This window comes from Diadema antillarum, unplaced genomic scaffold, assembly GCF_040938485.1.
Source record: "Diadema antillarum isolate AM-2024a unplaced genomic scaffold, OU_Dant_1.0 seq00001488_RagTag, whole genome shotgun sequence".
NCBI classification, from domain to species: domain Eukaryota; kingdom Metazoa; phylum Echinodermata; class Echinoidea; order Diadematoida; family Diadematidae; genus Diadema; species Diadema antillarum.
This window is the reverse complement of record NW_027272227.1, coordinates 70,986-88,796: the sequence shown is the minus strand read 5'-3', so window position 1 is coordinate 88,796 and position 17,811 is coordinate 70,986.

Sequence of the window (17,811 nt, the reverse complement as noted above, 5' to 3'; positions counted from 1 at the left end):
TGCTTGTTGATTACACTGTGAACAGTTGCCACAGGGACATCATACTGCTTTGAAATGACCTTGTACTCCTTCCCTTTTACGTGGGCAAGTAAGAGACGTCGGAGGTCTTCCCCAAGCTCCTTCTGGGCCATGAATGATCAGAAACTGAGAATGACTTGCATGCTTTCCTTCTATTCAAATGTTCTTGAAAGATCCCATTTTGGTTGTTTTTTAACATCTGGCCAACAAAAAAGGGGTAGTTATTCCATTGAAACATCTTGAAACATCTTCTGGACAAAGATTAGCACATTCACAGGAATGCATAACAATGGGCATAGTCGAAAAAGGCCATTTATGATGAGACGTCGACAGGGGTATGAATAATTTTGAATATGACCTAAAAATAACTTTTGGCCATATCTATTATTATGCAAATGAGGTTCAGCCAACTCACACCTGGAATTGTGCATATCATAAGTAGACAAAAGATACGCAGGGTATACCAACATAATATTTTTTCCAGATCAAGAATTACAAAAAGAGTGTTATTTTCCATGGGGTATGAATAATTTTGAGGACAACTGTAGCTTTCACCAAATTTGTCAGGATTCATTCATATATTGGGGAATTAAAGTAGATATATGTTGTTTACATGGTTCAGGCTGCTTCCTGGGGAATCTAGGGCACGGCCCAAAGTTCAAAAAGTTAGCATTTATAGATATTTCTTGTCCAGAACCAAAATTAGTACAGCCATGTTGTACATTGTATGGTCTTTGAATACTGATAAAAACGTACAAGTAAAAATATATTTTTTCATGACAATGGTAGTGATGGTCTAATTTAGGAAGGGGGGGGGGGGGTAATCAAATTGGGGTGAGGAACGAAATTGATGTTCCATCTTCTCATTTAAACTGCATGTTCAGATTTTTAACAAAACTTAACATAGGGGTAGGGGATAAAAATTGTTCAAATGGGTAATGGTGGGACCCAAAAAGGCCTGAAATAATAATCTTGGAAGTATAGAATATGGATTATTCTTGGACAGTGGCAGCTATGACCCAATTGGACCCCCTTGCTCTCGAGGGGTGATAACTTGCCTTGTGGCCTAATGTGCATAATTACTATTTTGATCTTCTCTTCATTATGCACGATGCCATTTTCACTAACTCTGGAGGAATCATTCTTTATGGCAAGTTTAATATAGTCAATAATTGTGGTTGCACAGATCTCCACAATGCTCCAGGGGCCCATAGTCTGGGTGCCAAAGGGTGAACCTTGTTTTACCGTCCACCCAATGTTTTTTGATGGTTTTACCCTATTTCGGGGGTGGTAAATCCAAATCTGCATGATGCAACTCTTGCATCCTTGAGGGTTTTGAGATATTCAAGATGGCCGCCAATATGGCCACCCAAACTGAAAATTCCCATATATTTTCCTCTAATGGTGAGAAATTGAAAACAGTTGATGTTTTTACCCTATTTCGAGAGTGCTGAATCCAAATCTGGATGATGCAACTCTTGCATCCTTGAGGATTTTGAGATATTCAAGATGGCCGCCAAAATGGCCACCCAAACCGGAAATTCCCATGTATTTCCTTCTAAATGGTGAGAAATTGAAAACAATTGATGGTTCTAAGCTATTTCGAGGGTACTGAATGCAAATCTGGCTGATGTGACTCTTGCATCCTTGAGGATATTGAGATATTCAAGATGGCCACCAGAATGGCCGCCAAAACCCGGAAATTCCTATGTATTTCCTTCTAAATGGTGAGAAGTTCAAAACAATTTATGGTTCTAATCTATTATGAGGGTGCTGAATCCAAATCTGGCTGATGCGACTCTTGCATCCTGGAGGATTTTGAGATATTCAAGATGGCCACCAAAATGGCCGCCCAAACAGGAAATTCCTATGTATTTCCTTCTTAATGGTTAGTAATTAAAAACAATTGATAGTTCGAAGCGTTTTCGATAGTGCTGAATCCGAATCAGGATGATGCAACTCTTGCATCGTTAAGGGTTCTGAGATATTCAAGATGACCGCCAAAATGGCCGCCAAAACCGGAAATTCCCATGTATTTCCTTTTTAATGGTTAGAAATTGAAAAACTATTGATGATTTTACCCTAGTTCGAGGGTGCTGGATCAGAATCGTGATAAAACTCTTGTATCCTAAAGGGTTCTGAGATAATAAAGATGGCCACCAATATGACCACCAAAAATGGAAACTCACATGTAGACCCCCTTTTTCCTTCTAAATGGTGTAAAATTGAAAACAAATTGATGTTTTTACCCTATTTTGAGTTTGCTGAATTTGAAGCTGCAGGTTAGAGCTCTTGCATCCTTAATGGCTTTGAGATGATAAAGATGGCCGCCAAAATGGCCCCAAATGGCCGTCAAAAACGGAGATTCCCATGGAGGCCCCCTAATTCGTTCTAAATGGTGTAAAATTGAAAACAATTGGAGGTTTTGCCCTATTTTGAGGGTGCTGAATCCGAACCTGGTTGATGCAACTCTTGTGTTTTGGGGGGTTCTGAGAATTCCAAGATGACCGCCAAAATAACTGTCAATAATGAAAATTTTGAGACCCTATTCAGCACCCTCAACATTTTGTTGTTGCCATTTTTGCATTAGGGTTTTGAGATGTCCAAGATGACCGCCAAAATGATTGGCTGAAATTGAAATTCCAATGTTAATATTTTTTTCTAAATAGTGAAAATTTGAAAATAAATTGATGGTCTCACCCTATTTTGAGAGTGCTGAAGTTTTTGAGATATTTACAAATGTCCTGTATAAGCGGAAATTCCTTGATATTTTCTTAAAAATTGTGAAATATTGTGCCATAACGTGAAGCGAAGGATTAAAAGCAATAATCCATATTCTTGAATTCAACTCGGTAGAGCAAATTTGTCAAATCAGCCAACAATTAATGGCATCCACAATGACTGTAACAATGGTATTGTAATATACTGAGATATTCCGATATGTCTCAAACGGAACTTTAAACACGTAATGGAAAGAAAAATGAAATTGACATCATACTGAAACGTACAAACATAAAGATAAGACTGAAAATTTCTTTATGCACAATTGTTATAAAGTAATGCCTGTGGTAGCCAATAAGGGCTCCAAAGATTGATGTGAAGTTAATCCTTTTAGAGTAATATTAAATTATGGCCTGTTGGTATTTTGTGTTGAAATTTGTCTTGTATTCTTATGAGTCTCGCCGCGTACTCTTATGAAACTTGTGGCATATTCTGATTTCGTCACTAGAAATGGTTGCATCCATGACCACTAGAAATAGTAGATATCAATAAAAGGGTAATTTCCAAAGCACTCTGCGTGATTATGATATTCGTAAGTACTGGACTATCAACTATTACCTTACATGTAGTCGTCTGTTTGTTTGTTTGTTTGTTTTTACTGCGCGTCACCTGTGATTTTTCCATCCCCTCGTGTGTATATATGACATCGTCGCTTTGGCGACAAGACCCTCTATCTGAAATTTTAGTGAAAATTACTTTTTTGAATAAGCAGTCAGATAATCAGTTAATGATGTCCTGTCCAAACCTTAGCTGTCTTACCCCAAAAATGAAGCTACCATGGCATGTTGTCAAAGGAAATTTTATCTCATTTGTTATAGTGCTTTGGATGCCATGTTTGTTTGCTTTTTGTTTTTGTTTTTGTTTTTCTCTCCTGAACATGTGACATTTTGTAGATACGAGGTTTGTCGCCTCATATATATGAATATATATATATATGAATAGATAGATATATATATAATATGGTATTACATCACATTGAAGAAAAATTTGAAGCAGAACTATACAAATGTCCAACTCTTGTCTTCAACAATGTCATCAAGACCACCAATATAAACCAATTAACCAATGTGAGTGTTCATGGATGAAACGATTAAAACTGTTCATGGATTAAAACAGGTAATGTTGGGAATCTCAGTAAACTTCTCTACATCACTATCACACTATGGTCGAGATGGGTATGTCTTGTCCACTGATTGTTAGTGTTCAAAACATATCCATGATATGTAGATGAAACAGTGTAATCTTTCAAATGTTCAACCGCATCTGTAGTCTTGTAGGATTCATTCCTGGCACAGCTGTATCTTACAAACTCCCAAGATATCCGGTGAAGCTGGTTTCACTGTACAGCAAGTTCAAACTGGGGCGTACAATAGGCGTTCGTTTATCAGCAGAGTATGGTTGGGTTTAGATTTTGCCATTGACGAAAACCTGAAATAGGGTGAAACCATAAATTGTTATCAATTTCTCAACATTCTGGCGAGCATTTTGGCGGCTATCTCGAATATCTCCAAACTCTCAATGCTGCAAGGGTGGCGTTGTCCAGATTTGCATTCAGCACAGTGATCGAAATAGGGTAGAATCATCAATAAAATTGTTCTCAATTGCAAAACATTAAAATTGAAATACGTGGAAATTTCCGGTTTTGGCAGCCATTTTGAAAATGGAATAGGATAGAACCATCTGTTGTTCGCAATTTTGAACCATTGAGAATGAAATACGAGATAATTTCCGGTTTTGGCGGCCATTTTGGCGGCCATCTTGAATATCTCAAAATCCTCAAGGATGCAAGAGTCGCATCAACCAGATTTGGATCCAGCACCCTCGCAATAGGGTAAAACCATCAATTGTTTTCAATTTCTCATCACTGAGAATAAAATATATGAGAATTTCCAGTTTTGGGGGCCATATTTTGGCGGCCATCTTGAATATCTCAATATCCTCAAAGATGCAAGACTTGCATCATCCAGAGTTTTATCCAGCACCCTCGAAATAGGGTAAAATCCATCAATTGTCTTTAATTTCTCACCATTTAGAAGGGAATACACAGGAATTTCCGGTTTGGGCGGCCATTTTGGCGGCCATCTTGAATATCTCAAAATCCTCAAGGATGCAAGAGTTGCATCATCCAGATTTGGATTCAACACCCTCGAAATAGGGTAAAACCATCAATTGTTTTCAATTTCTCACCATTATGAAGGGAATATATGGGAATTTTCGGTTTCGGCGGCCATTTTGGCTGCCATCTTGAATATCTCAAAACCCTCAAGGATGCAAGAGTTGCATCATCCAGATTCTGATTCAGCACCCTCGAAATAGGGTAAAACCATCAAAAAAATTTGGTGGACGGTAAAACAAGGTTAGGCCCAAAAAGTGGCTTTGGCACCCAGACTACCAGGGATGCAGATGTTATACAGCCATGTTGTACTGTATTGAGATTCTGTGAGAAATAAATGTGATAAGGTAAGATGTTAGGGAGAGGACAAAATGAAAATGAAAAATATAAAAAACAAAAGAACAATCGGCTGAGATCTACATGTTTATTTGAATTGTACATGGTGCCAAAGCAATGCCCTGAGGATTTGAAACACTGATGGGAGATGTGTATATTCTATTGGTTCATTGCATGGGGTGTAGATATCTATATTGGGGGAAGATGAGTTCTAATGGTATAGTCCCAGGGGTGGCCCCATTGATAAAAAGTGACCCTGCCAAAGTTCTTTAAAATATATTACAAGAAAATTTAGCAAGAATCATTCTGAACAGGTAGGAAACACAGTTATTCAAAAGATACATACACGTGACTCTATGGTTTACATGGCTGCCTTGGGGCAGGGCTACTCTTGGGACCAAACATTTTCTTTCAATCAGTATAAGTCTCTGCAGAAGGAAAGGTAAATTGATTGATGTGTAGATACACATAACGGTAAAGAATTATACATTTAACTGTTTGGAAGGTCCCTGAGAAGGTAGTTGCAATGCAATTGATAACATATCATCAAGAGGTACAGTACTTCAGGGAATTTGCCTATGAGCTCGGATAAATGTCAAGCACTCCTGGGTTGGTATTCAATAGAATTTTAGACATTTCCCTAAGACTAAACAATTTAGTGTGGGTTCCAGAGGCTGAACCTTGTTTTTCTGTCTGCCCGATGTTTTTTGATGTTTTTTTCCCCCTATTTCGAGGGTGCAGAATCCGAATCTGGATGATGCAACTCTTGCATCCTTAAGGGTTTTGAGATATTCAAAATGACCATAAAAATTCCTGCCAAAATTTAGAAATTACTACATATTGTATATGTTTCCTTGTTTGTAGTGAAAAATGGAAACAAAAATGAAGTTTTACTTTATTTAAAGACTAGCGAATCTGAATCAGGATGATGCAACTTTTGCATTCTTGAGGATTTTGAGATACTCACGATGGCCGCCAAAAATTGAAATTCCCATATATTTTCTTTGAAACAATGAAAAATATTAAAAATATGTTCTTCCCCCTATTTCGGTGGTGCTGAATCTGAATCTCTATAGAGCAACTCTTACATCCCTGAGGTTTTTTTGAGATATTTCGTAATGGCCACTAAAATGAACATTTTGATTAAGGTATTTCCTTGTGAATGTGAATGGATTGGAATAAATTAATGGTTATACCCTATTTCTAGGGTGGTGAATCCAAATCTGGTTGATGCAAGTATTGCATCATTCAGGTTTTTGAGACATTCAAGATGGTGACCAAATTAATAAAAAAAAAATCTTGAATATCTTAAAGCCTCAAGGATTTGAGATTCACATCAACCAGATTCGGATTTAGCACTCTAGAAATAAGGAAAAACTATCATTTAATGTTGATTGATTCACCATTTACAAGGAAATACTTAACTTGGAATTTCAAGTTTTGGTGGCCATCTTGGATATTAAAAAAAAAATCCTCATTGATATAAGAGTTGAAATCAACCAGATTCATATTCAACACCCTCGAAACAGGTAAAACTGTCAGTGTCACTCAATTTTGTACAATTTATAAGAAAATACTTAATATTAAAATATAAAGTTTGGGTGGCAGTTTTGGATATCTCAAACCCCTCAGGATACAAAAGTTGTCATATCCATAATTGGATTCAGCACCCTGGAACTAGGTTAAAATCATGAAATCTTTTTAACTTTTCATATTCTAAAAAGAAATGTACAGGAATTTCAATTTTTGGCAGTCACCTTGAATATATCTCAAAATATCTCAGGCCGATGCATCATATACCCTGGAAATGTAGTAAAACTCCATTTTGCGTCCAATTATTCACTATAAGAAAATATATAGGAATTTCAGAATTTTGTGGCCATTTTGAATATCTCGATGCTTCAAGGATGCACGAGTTGCATCATCCAGCTTTTGATTCAGCACCCTCAAAATAGGGTAACACCTTCAAAAAACATCTGACTTTGGCATCCAGTCTAATTCGTCTTTGCCCTTTGCTTGGCTAAGGAAAACTGCCTGAACGATATTCTATAAACATTAGGGCATTTTTCTCTAAGTGGGCGATATTGCTAAGGCAAATCTTAAATTCTTTGACGTCATAAAAAAATTTGGATGCCACTTAAACTTATGACGTTACCCTGCAGTGAAAGTCTGTGTATTTTATATGTTTAAGCAAACATCGTAATGAACTGTAGTCAGACTCACAGCAATCACATCATGCCACATTATCACACTGAGTGGACATTATTTAATCATGGGAATCACAAATGAATGGCGTGTGGTATGAAAGAAGAAGCCTTTTTACTATTCTTGCCGATCCGATTACCCGTGCCAGCCAGGCGTTGCATCACCTGACTTGATACACAATTGAACCGAGCCCCTCACGTGCCCCTCCTCTAATCGAGCGCTGAGTGCGAGACAGGCCTAAACTCCGTACTCATTTCATTACAGATGAACTTGTCTGTTGCCAGAAATTGTCCAGTTTCATGTTGGTTGTGGTGCAAGCAGTGGATTATAAGCTAAGCTGCCATCTTTCCTACATTGTTTACACTATACTATTATGAAATCTTCCTACTGCAACCCAAGTTAAGACAACTCGTAGTTGTCTTGAAGTTTTTTTTAGGAAAAATAGTCCTTCAGCCAAGGGGGCTAAGTATTTTTTCTCTGGTATATATATATATATTTTTTAAATCTGTTGATTATTCATCTTTGCGGTCTCTACAATGATATCAACGTGGGTGTGGAGCTCTCACCCTTGCGTAATCATTCAAAATGGCATCCATGATGGCCGCCACGAAGCCTAAAAGCCAGAAAAATGGATAATATGTCATACTAATTTGTCACTGAAACACTAGTATTTCAATCATAGCACTTAGCTAAATGACCAATAATATTGGTATAATGTAGTTAGTTGCCAAGCCAAATCTGGTTGCCATGGTAACCAACTAATTTGAACAAACCTCATTAAAAATGAGAAAATGAGAAAATTGTGCAAAATACACCCAAAAAAATACTTGTAATTCGTGCAACATGCACAAAATATCAATACACTAGAACAGTGGTGGGAAGCAATAATTTATAGCCTTCTTCCCTTGACTACCCAAATGATGTTGGATCCAGTGTTGGTGGATCTGGCTTACGTGTACTCTTCCATACTGCAATTGTCTGAATGCTTCATTAGTGGGAGGTAATGATGCCATCCGTAGAGCATGAGCCACACTGCGACTTATTTTGATGTCCATAGTTTTTGGCATGCTTCTGTTAGTGACAAAGATTTTGACATATTATAATAGGCAAGAACAAATGAGGATGCTCGTGGAAGTACATCATTCAAACTGAAAAAAAAAGGATGTGTCATCGATGTTAGTCAAGGGATGACTGCCAGACCTCAAGACTTTCAGTGCCATCGCCTTCCCAATAACATAAGTACATTGCAACAGTATCACAACCTGTGACACCATGAGTTGCTAATAAGTTGGGAATGATAGCAAGATGTTTCTTGACTGTAGGATTTATGTCAACCACTGCACGTCCCTGAATCAGGGAGCCATTAAGGTGATGCTTGACCGTGGTTTGTCACCTTGCCAGCAGTAATACAGGGGGGGACAATGATGTCTGTGTCATCAGCTTCTACAACCATTTTGTCAGTCTTTACTCTTGCAACTCACTGGGCAACAATTGTATCTGCCTCCTTATGAGTGGTTTCATGTCTTCACGTCTTACAACAACCCCACAGTGGATTTCTAGAGGGACAAGGTCACTCCCTGTGAGAACAAGCTTTTCATTGAATTTATCCTTGTGGGGTACCAAATCCTCAGAGTTGCATCCTGTTTCTTGTGACCGTCAGCACGACCTTTTGCTACCACTTGGTGCCTTTCAATGTTGTGCAGGTAGTAGGAGCACTTATCTGGCGTAGTGAGTAGTGCCTGCAGCAAAGAAGAGAGGTACAATACCAAGTTGTGTACGGAGCAAGGACACTCGGTGGCTCCAATGACAAAAGCTTTGTATCTTGTGTATCTTCCACTAATTGACAAACCTCCTGCAGATACTGGTACATCCTTACAAAGATGATGATGTTGAAAGCGAAGGAGATCTGAAGCTGCTGGACATAAGTTAACAATCCTCACTCTTGAACAGCAACTGTACCGAGTTGCCTTGCATGCTCTCTGTTGTCTGTCTCAGATTAGGTGGAATACACCTATTTTTTAGTTGTTGTGGAGGTATAGGCATGCTGATGGCTGATTTCTGTATAGAAGAGGTCCTGAGCTCTGCATGTCATGGTGTCTTGAAGATGCTTAGTGGAAAAACAGTTTCCAGAAAATGTGAGAGCCATGTGGATGCTAGTAGAGAAAAAACTGTGACCTCTCTTCACCAAATACAACTTCCAGAAGATAGATAAGCTCCTGCAAGAATTGGATGCACTTTCCGCTAAGAGCAAGACATCTCAGCTCAGGTTTGATTGCCTGATCAAGCCTTTCTTCACCATACTGAGGCTGTGTTTATCAACTTTCCCCTGTTTAATCGGCTTTCAAAAACCATTTCCTAAGCCCTTTAGAAACGGCTTCCAAAATAGTTGCGTTTATCAACTCTTCGCGAACATGATAACTGGCCTGTCACTGCACAGCTGCATTGCGCAAATCGACCCGAGGAGAAGAGGTCATATGAGGCGTGCATGGTTCGTAACTGCAGTACAAAGCTGTTTCAAAACAGCTTTGCGTTTATGGCTGTGTTTATCGACTTTCCTCTGTTTGAAACGGCTTTCGAAAGCCGTTTCCAAAGCCCTTTAGAAACGACTTCCAAAATAGTTGCGTTTATCAACTCTTCGCGAACACGATAACTGGCCTGTCACTGCACAGCTGCATTGCGCAATTCGACCCGAGGAGAAGAGGTCATATGAGGCATGCATGGTTCGCAACTGCAGTACAAAGCTGTTTCAAAACAGCTTCTCGCTTCAAAAGACTTCTAGAAACAGGTTTCTGAAAACCTGTTAAGGAAACCTGTTTGGAAAGCCATAAATTTGCTTCTTTCGAAAAGGCTTTCCGAAAGGGCTTTCAAAACAGCTTTGCATTTATCAACTCGTAAAAATTCCTTGAAAGCTGTTTGGAAAACCTGTTTCTACCGAGAAAAAGAGTTGATAAACGCACCCTTAGATACATGAGCTGAGCGAGAGGCAGACTGGGCACTCCCATTTTGACACTGTCAGGGAGTACGTATCCATTGAATTCGGGGGGTTTTCTTCAGTAACGACATCCTGGAAAAATGCAAAGTCACTTTCCAAAGCTTTTGTTTGTGATACCCTGGCCTGGTGATAAACCATTCCATGTGTAGAGGATACCTCCTGTTGTGGCATCATTGGCTTTTTATTGCATTCCTACACATCTCCTATTGGTTTGGAAACATCAGCCTTGTGCAATCATCTTATTTTATTTTGTGCTGGTTCATCACCATGGGCTGGTTTTGTAATGATCATGGCTAATGAATGCATGGAGAGCGTTCCAGTGGGGGAACTCAAGAATAAGACCATGACTGGCATCATGTATTCCTTACCTTGCCAGATCATCAGAGGCTGCTACAGCGGCTGAATGCTTGAAACTGAAATGCTTGAATGCTTGTAGTTCATTGTAACTGCATGTGATGTGGTAGTCATACATTTGACCCACTATTGTCTTTGAGTCTCTGCTTTGATACGAGATACACCTTTAGACTCAGAGAGATTTATCTTCTCATCACAGTCAGTGTCATACAACTTTGCTCCGTAATTCAGCTGATGTGATGGAAAACACAAAAAGGATGTGTTAGTAATAATTTATTAATCAAAGATCACAGTTTGCCATATTCTAGTTAAGTGTAATGTGGAAACATTTCATAACTTCCAACATTGATGTCAATACATACATTGTACATGATAAATTACAATCCATAAAAATGAAGAAATACATGAATCCAGATGGTGGTAAACATGCATGACTGAACATCTAACTCGCTGTTGTAAAGACTGTTTTGCTGAGGATTTATTTCTGGGTTCTGATGATTAATACCTCATCTACTATTTCTGAATGGTATTTTACTTTTTTGATGTTGAAATGGTTGCATACAGTATAAATGTATTCATTTAATGTTATTGACTGTGATCAACAAAATCTGCTGGAATAGTTTGATCTGTTGCTGATCTGAAATTAGTGATAATCTATTTCTAACACATGGTGTTAACCACAACCACAATAAAATGAAGCCTGGCTATAGAATGAATAAAATTTTGTTCTTGATTCTCTAAAACTACGTAGAGTTAGAAAACATAATAGCTAGATTATAAAACAATAGAATCATTTTGAGAAATTATGTGTTTCAAAGTTCTACTTACCCGAACATGCAGCTCCAGGGATCAGAACTACATAATGAGTGGTAACTCGGCTACTGCTGCTATGTGAAAGAAGTTACCTTGATTCAGATCTTCACTACTCTCTAAAAAAAATCGAGTGAAAATTTTCACTCTAAAAAGAGTGAATACAAAAAAGTGAATTTCGAGTGAAATTGGAGTGAATTTTGAGTGAAAATGCTCATTTTCACTCATTTTGGAGTGACGTCAGGGATCACTCCAAAATCTTCGAGTGATCCCTGACCATGTACTCAGTTTCCACTAAGTCTTGATCTTATGACTCAAATAAAACTGTTCATTCCTCAGTTGTGACAAATGTATTTTTTTTTAAATATCAGAATTGTCTATTTTGCCTTACTCAGGAAATCTATGTTTCAAGTTGTGCATTGCATAAGTCATTTCACTCTTGCAAATAAAAGAAGAAGAAGAATGATTTGTCATATCAATGTTGTTTGTCTCTGAATAAAGAGTTCCAATATAAAATGAAATGTGGTCAAAGTATCTGACGAGAATGGCATGTTCTTATACCAGTGGTGTGTTAAGTTTGAATGTGTAGCTACCTACCTCAGCTTCACGACTTGAGAACTTGTGGCATTGTGTATGTGTGTGTGTGTGTGTGTGTGTGTGTGTGTGTGTGTGTCTTGTGCGAAAGGACTTCAGACAGGGATATTGTAGTACTTCACTATACAGGCAATTAACCTGTTAAGGACGGACTGATTTTGCCATAACAAACATTTCCCAAAGACACCTGAGTATTCTCGGGACTCGTCTTCAATGGGTTAAGGACACATTTCACACTGGGAATATTCCCATTTGTTCAAAATTTTTTTTAAAAAATAATAATAAAAAGCACCCTCTCAAGGCCCTAGGGGTATATACACTATGCACCTGTCCATTCTGCATACTTTGGACTGGTATATTAGGTGAATAGTTTTCACACTATGCAAATGAGAAAATTTGAAAAATTTTGCAAGTATCCTTGACCAGATTCACTAATGAAGCCTGATCTTTTACTTACTAAACTGAATTTGAGGTGTTTTTTTTAATGGTTTTCAATTTCAATTAGTTTTATCAGAAAAAAAGATATTTTATTTATTCATTATTTTTTTGAAACTAATAATGAAATATGCCTGGTAACCTTGAGCAGACTATCATATTTCTGGTTGAAGCACCTTATGAGAATGTATGTGTGTGTGTATGTGCTTGTGTTTGAATGATTTTATCCGAAGTAGTATACAATGTATGTTTGGAGAATTTCATCTTGTTTAAGAGTGGGGATTGGATGGATGTGTTTGTGTCAATGAGTCATTCCAACATCATCCATTATTCATGCAGCAACTTCGTTTCTCACTACAATGTATTATGAAATAAGTATACTCATCAAAACCACCAAAACATATTATTAGTTTCAATATTTTCTTTCCTTATTTTTGGGACATGGGAAAGGGTGTAAGCAAATGATTTGTTAGGCAAATACGAAGGAATTATTATTTCTTGTTTATTTAAAGGTATTGAAAGCTATGAGATATCAATTCAAGATTCTTTGGATGGTGCCACTCTCGGTTGTACTAAGTGTCACAAAGAACATTTCCCACATTTGATCCTATATATATAAAACTATATGTCAGATAACACTGTCATTGCTATGGGTAATAGCTGAATAGTGTACAATTTAGTTGGCCGTGATTTGAATATGAAAGCATAAATAAGTTTCATTAAATTCAGTGGCGGATCCAGGGGGAGTGTACCGGGTGCGCCCCCTTTTATTTTTTGATCAAACTAAAACTAGAAATGTCGCTATGGCGACTGGTATGCCTCCGCCATAATGCATGGTTCTCCTAATAGGTCTATACAAGTAGTACATCTTGACAATGTGTGATGACAGTTTAACATATTTGGTAGAATATTAAAATGATAGGTTTGTCACAAATGTGCTGAATGTTCGCTTTCATTGAACTAGATTTAATTGGATGAATGGCTATATTGTCTACAAGTTTTTTTTTTCTTGACTTTGACCCTTTTATAAGTTTATGCATTGAGTAAATTTCAAGGTATGGAAAAAAAATAATTCAGTATTAGATAGTAAAAAATAGCATTTTAACATGGCCTTTGACCCTTGACCTTTGACCCTATGGCCCTAGAATTCCTAGTTGTTGATTTAAAGAAAGAAGAGAGAATTCTAGAATTCCTTGGAGAATCACTGTCAGGTGGAACATTTTTAAATATGTACTTAGTTTCATGATACCTCGAGTCACTTTCGAGATATGGCGGAAGAAGTAAGATTTAGCACTTTCACTTGACCTTTGACCTTTTGGCAAGAAAATTCCCGGAGAATCTCTGTTGGGTTAATACATGTGTCATATTTCAACAAAAATGCTGCAGGCATTGCATAAAAAGGAGGGGATATAGTGAAATTTTGAGGGGTTGACCTTGACCTCTGACCTTTGACCCATGACCCCCAAATTCGGTAGATAATAACTGCCAGTGGGTACATGCATATATGCTAAGTTCCATGAAGATACCTCGAATCATTTGCGAGATTTGGAGAAAGTTATATTTCAACATTTTCATTTGACCTTTGGCCTGTAACATTTAACCTCACGACCCCAAATTCTCTCCGGAAAATCTTCATTTAGTAGTACATGTATACACTAAGTTTCAAGAAAATACCTTCAGGCATTGCATAGCTATGGGGGGACTGGTGAAATTTTGAGCATTTGACCATGACCTTCGACCTTTGACCTTGAGCATGTGCATCCAACAGCTGAGAGGCACAACTTCGCCCACTCATACATATACATGCCAAGTTTCATTAGGATACCTCAAACGGTTTTTTAGTTACGCCGTCAACAAAATTGATTGGACGGAGGGACGGATGGACGGACGGACAAACGGACGACCCAAAAACATAATGCCTCTGGCGACACTTTATGGTGGAGGCATAATAACAAGAAAAAATGGGGGAGGGGCGCGTTCGCCCCCTATAGTTTTCTAAAGGTGCCCGGGCCGCTTTACGGAATTCCTGGATCCGCCCCTGAAATCCATGATTGATTTAAGATAGGTGTTTGTTTTTGGTCAAATTTTAACCGTTGATACAAAACTTGAACTTTGCACAGGAACCAATGAAGTGTATGTGAGCGTGTGCTTTCGACGACCCTGAGCAATGGACTTGAATGCCTTCTTTTCAGAGCACTGCAGACAAGGCTTCTGGCCTCTTGCTTGAAGACACATGAATGCTTTATTAGTGAATTATTACTCTTTCATGATGGAATGCCTTGGCACTGCTAGTCTGAAGAGGGAGATGTTAGAGAAGGTGAAGAAACAAGAATCTATCCTTTGTACCCAGGCTCTGTGCCACCGAGAAGACGGTTAGTTATGCGCTCTATCGCAGGTGTTAGTATATTTATTTTTATTTATTAGGTGATCCGAGTATCCTCTCGGATCACCTTCTGTATCTGTACGGATTCTTTGTTGGTGATTCTTCTTCTTTTTTATTAGGTGATCCGAGTATCCTCTCGGATCACCTTCTGTATCTGTACTGATTCTTTGTTCTTCTTCTTCTTTTTCTTCTTCTTTCTCCTCAAAATTTGTGTATCGATTATTAACTCAGAAAGTGTTCTTCCTATCAATTTCAAACTTATACCATATATGTATCATGTCCCAAAGACGACGGGTCTAATAAAATCATAGTGATCAGTCGACCGTGACGTCACTATGACGTCATTATATGAAAACACATTCTCAATCATATCTAATCAATGGAATGGAATTTTTCAATGAAATTTACGTCACATATATTTCAAGTTATGCGCATTCTACTCATATTCTCAAAATTCATATTTTCTCTTAAAACGCGCGTACGCGCGCGTTGAAATATTTGTATGCTCAAATCGAGCTCAAAATTTTTTTGCACACGTTTCAGACCATTTAGAGCATTTTTTGAAAAATTAAAAAAAATGGACGGACGCGTACGCGCGCGCACATATACGCATGCACAGCTCATATGCAATAGAAATTTCCCGTTCTTTCACGCTTATCGGATGCCTGAAATGTCAAGGAAAATTTCTACCAAGTTTCAAGTCAATCCGACTCAATATGACGTCATACGGGCCCGTCAAAGTTGACATTCCGCGCGCGCGTCAATGGCGATATACAGTGCAACTATGCCAAAAAATCGCCAATTTTAAATCCGACTTTACTCGTCAGGATGGACGGTGTCCCCCCTTTTTTTTACATATTCTGAAAGCTGATGAGTTGTACATGTCATTTCATGGGTTGGCGATGCTGAAAAAATGATTAAAAGATATCAAATTTCTTAATAAAGTAAAAAAGTAAATTTTCAAAATGACGTCATCAAATTTCAAGTTCACTCGAGCGTATCGCACTAATCCTTGGCCAATTTTCACCCAGATTTCAATAATATGTAGCTTATTTAATGGTCTTTCAGTTATATGATAACAACATTTTGATTGGATGACGGTATCACCTCGTAAAAAGGGATTGAAAGTAACATTGTCAAATTTGATCAGTTTACGTGTTATCTCTATGGGAGTGCAGTTTTTCTGGAAATGAAAACTGACATGACTATCTTTATCGAGCACTAGCTCACTTATGCTTCGGTGAATTTCTCCCATATTTTAGTATGTTGTAGTTGAGACTTTGGGCTATCGTGAATGTGCCCTTAGTTTTTTCATACGGAGTCGGCATCACGTCCAAAAACTTGGTTGAAATTAAAGCTTATCTTCGATGTATTGAGATATTCCTTTCTTTTTGCAACTTTCTTTGCAATAACTGAAGAAAAACAAGCTCTATCAGCCCAATATTTTGCACATGTTTAGTTCATGTCACGTACATTATTTCAGAAAATAACAACTACTTGATCAGACACCATCTTGGGTATGTAAATTAGGGTCAAATGTTATAAATGTTTTATCTTGTATCTTGGTGAATACATGTCCTATCTTTCCCATATTTTGCACACGCAAAGACCATGTTACAAGAATCATTTCACAAAATAACCACTTTTTGCTCAGATGCCATCTTGTCTGTGCAAAGTGGGGTCAAAGGTCATATGTACTCTTTTTCTCTATCTTCGTTATGACGTGATATCTCTATGGGAGGGAATTTTTCTAGATGTGAAAATTGACATGGTTGTCTTTATCGAGAACTAGCTCACTTACCCTTCGGTAAATTTCTCCCAGATTTTAATATGTTGTAGCGGAGACTTTGGGCTATCATAATGTGCAATTCGTTTCGTCATACGACGTCAGCATCATGTCAAAAAACTTGGTTAAAATCAAAGCTTATCTTCGATGTTTTATTTTTTTTCTGAAACTTTCTTTGCAATGACTCAAGAAAAACAGCCTTTATCACCCCCATATTTTGCACATGTTTAGTTCATGTCACGTACATTATTTCATGAAATAACAACTACTTGATCGGACACCATCTTGGGTAGGTAAATTAGGGTCAAAGGTCACAAATTGTACATCCTGTATCTTGGTGAATACATGTCCTGTCTTTCCCATATTTTGCAGACAAAAGGGCATGTTACAATAATCACTTCACTAAATAACCACTTTTTGCTCAGATGCCATCTTGGGTGTGCAAAGTGGGGTCAAAGGTCAAATATACTTCATTCTGTATCTTCTTTAGTGGATACGGAATTCGGTACCTAAGATGGCAAGTCTGACTTCCTTTTCTAAATGAGAATCCAAACATCACACGGCCAATGTCTCCTCGACACAAATGAAACCGGTATGGTCATGCCTATTGGGATCAGGACTCAAATCGTTGATTTTCGAAGAGATCGGATCACCTAATTTGTCAGTGTTGACAAATTCCGGTTCTTGTTTATTATTCATGTTTTCTTTAAAAGCAGGGTTGTCCCATTCAGAGCCCCAATGGCCTGCTTTGCAAGGGAGCCCTGCATCACATACAAAGGTTACAAAATCAAACACGAATTACAAATAATATCGGGTAACATATATGCAAATAAAAAAAAAACAAATGAAAACATAGTACGACATAATACAAGTGGTGGTCATATGAAATAAATAAATAAATCAAAAGATAGACTGGTGAAGCCGGAGGCGTTTCTTGAAAACTGGTAATGAAGGGGATGATTGAACGGAAATTGGTAGTGAGTTGAACATTTTACAAGCGGAGT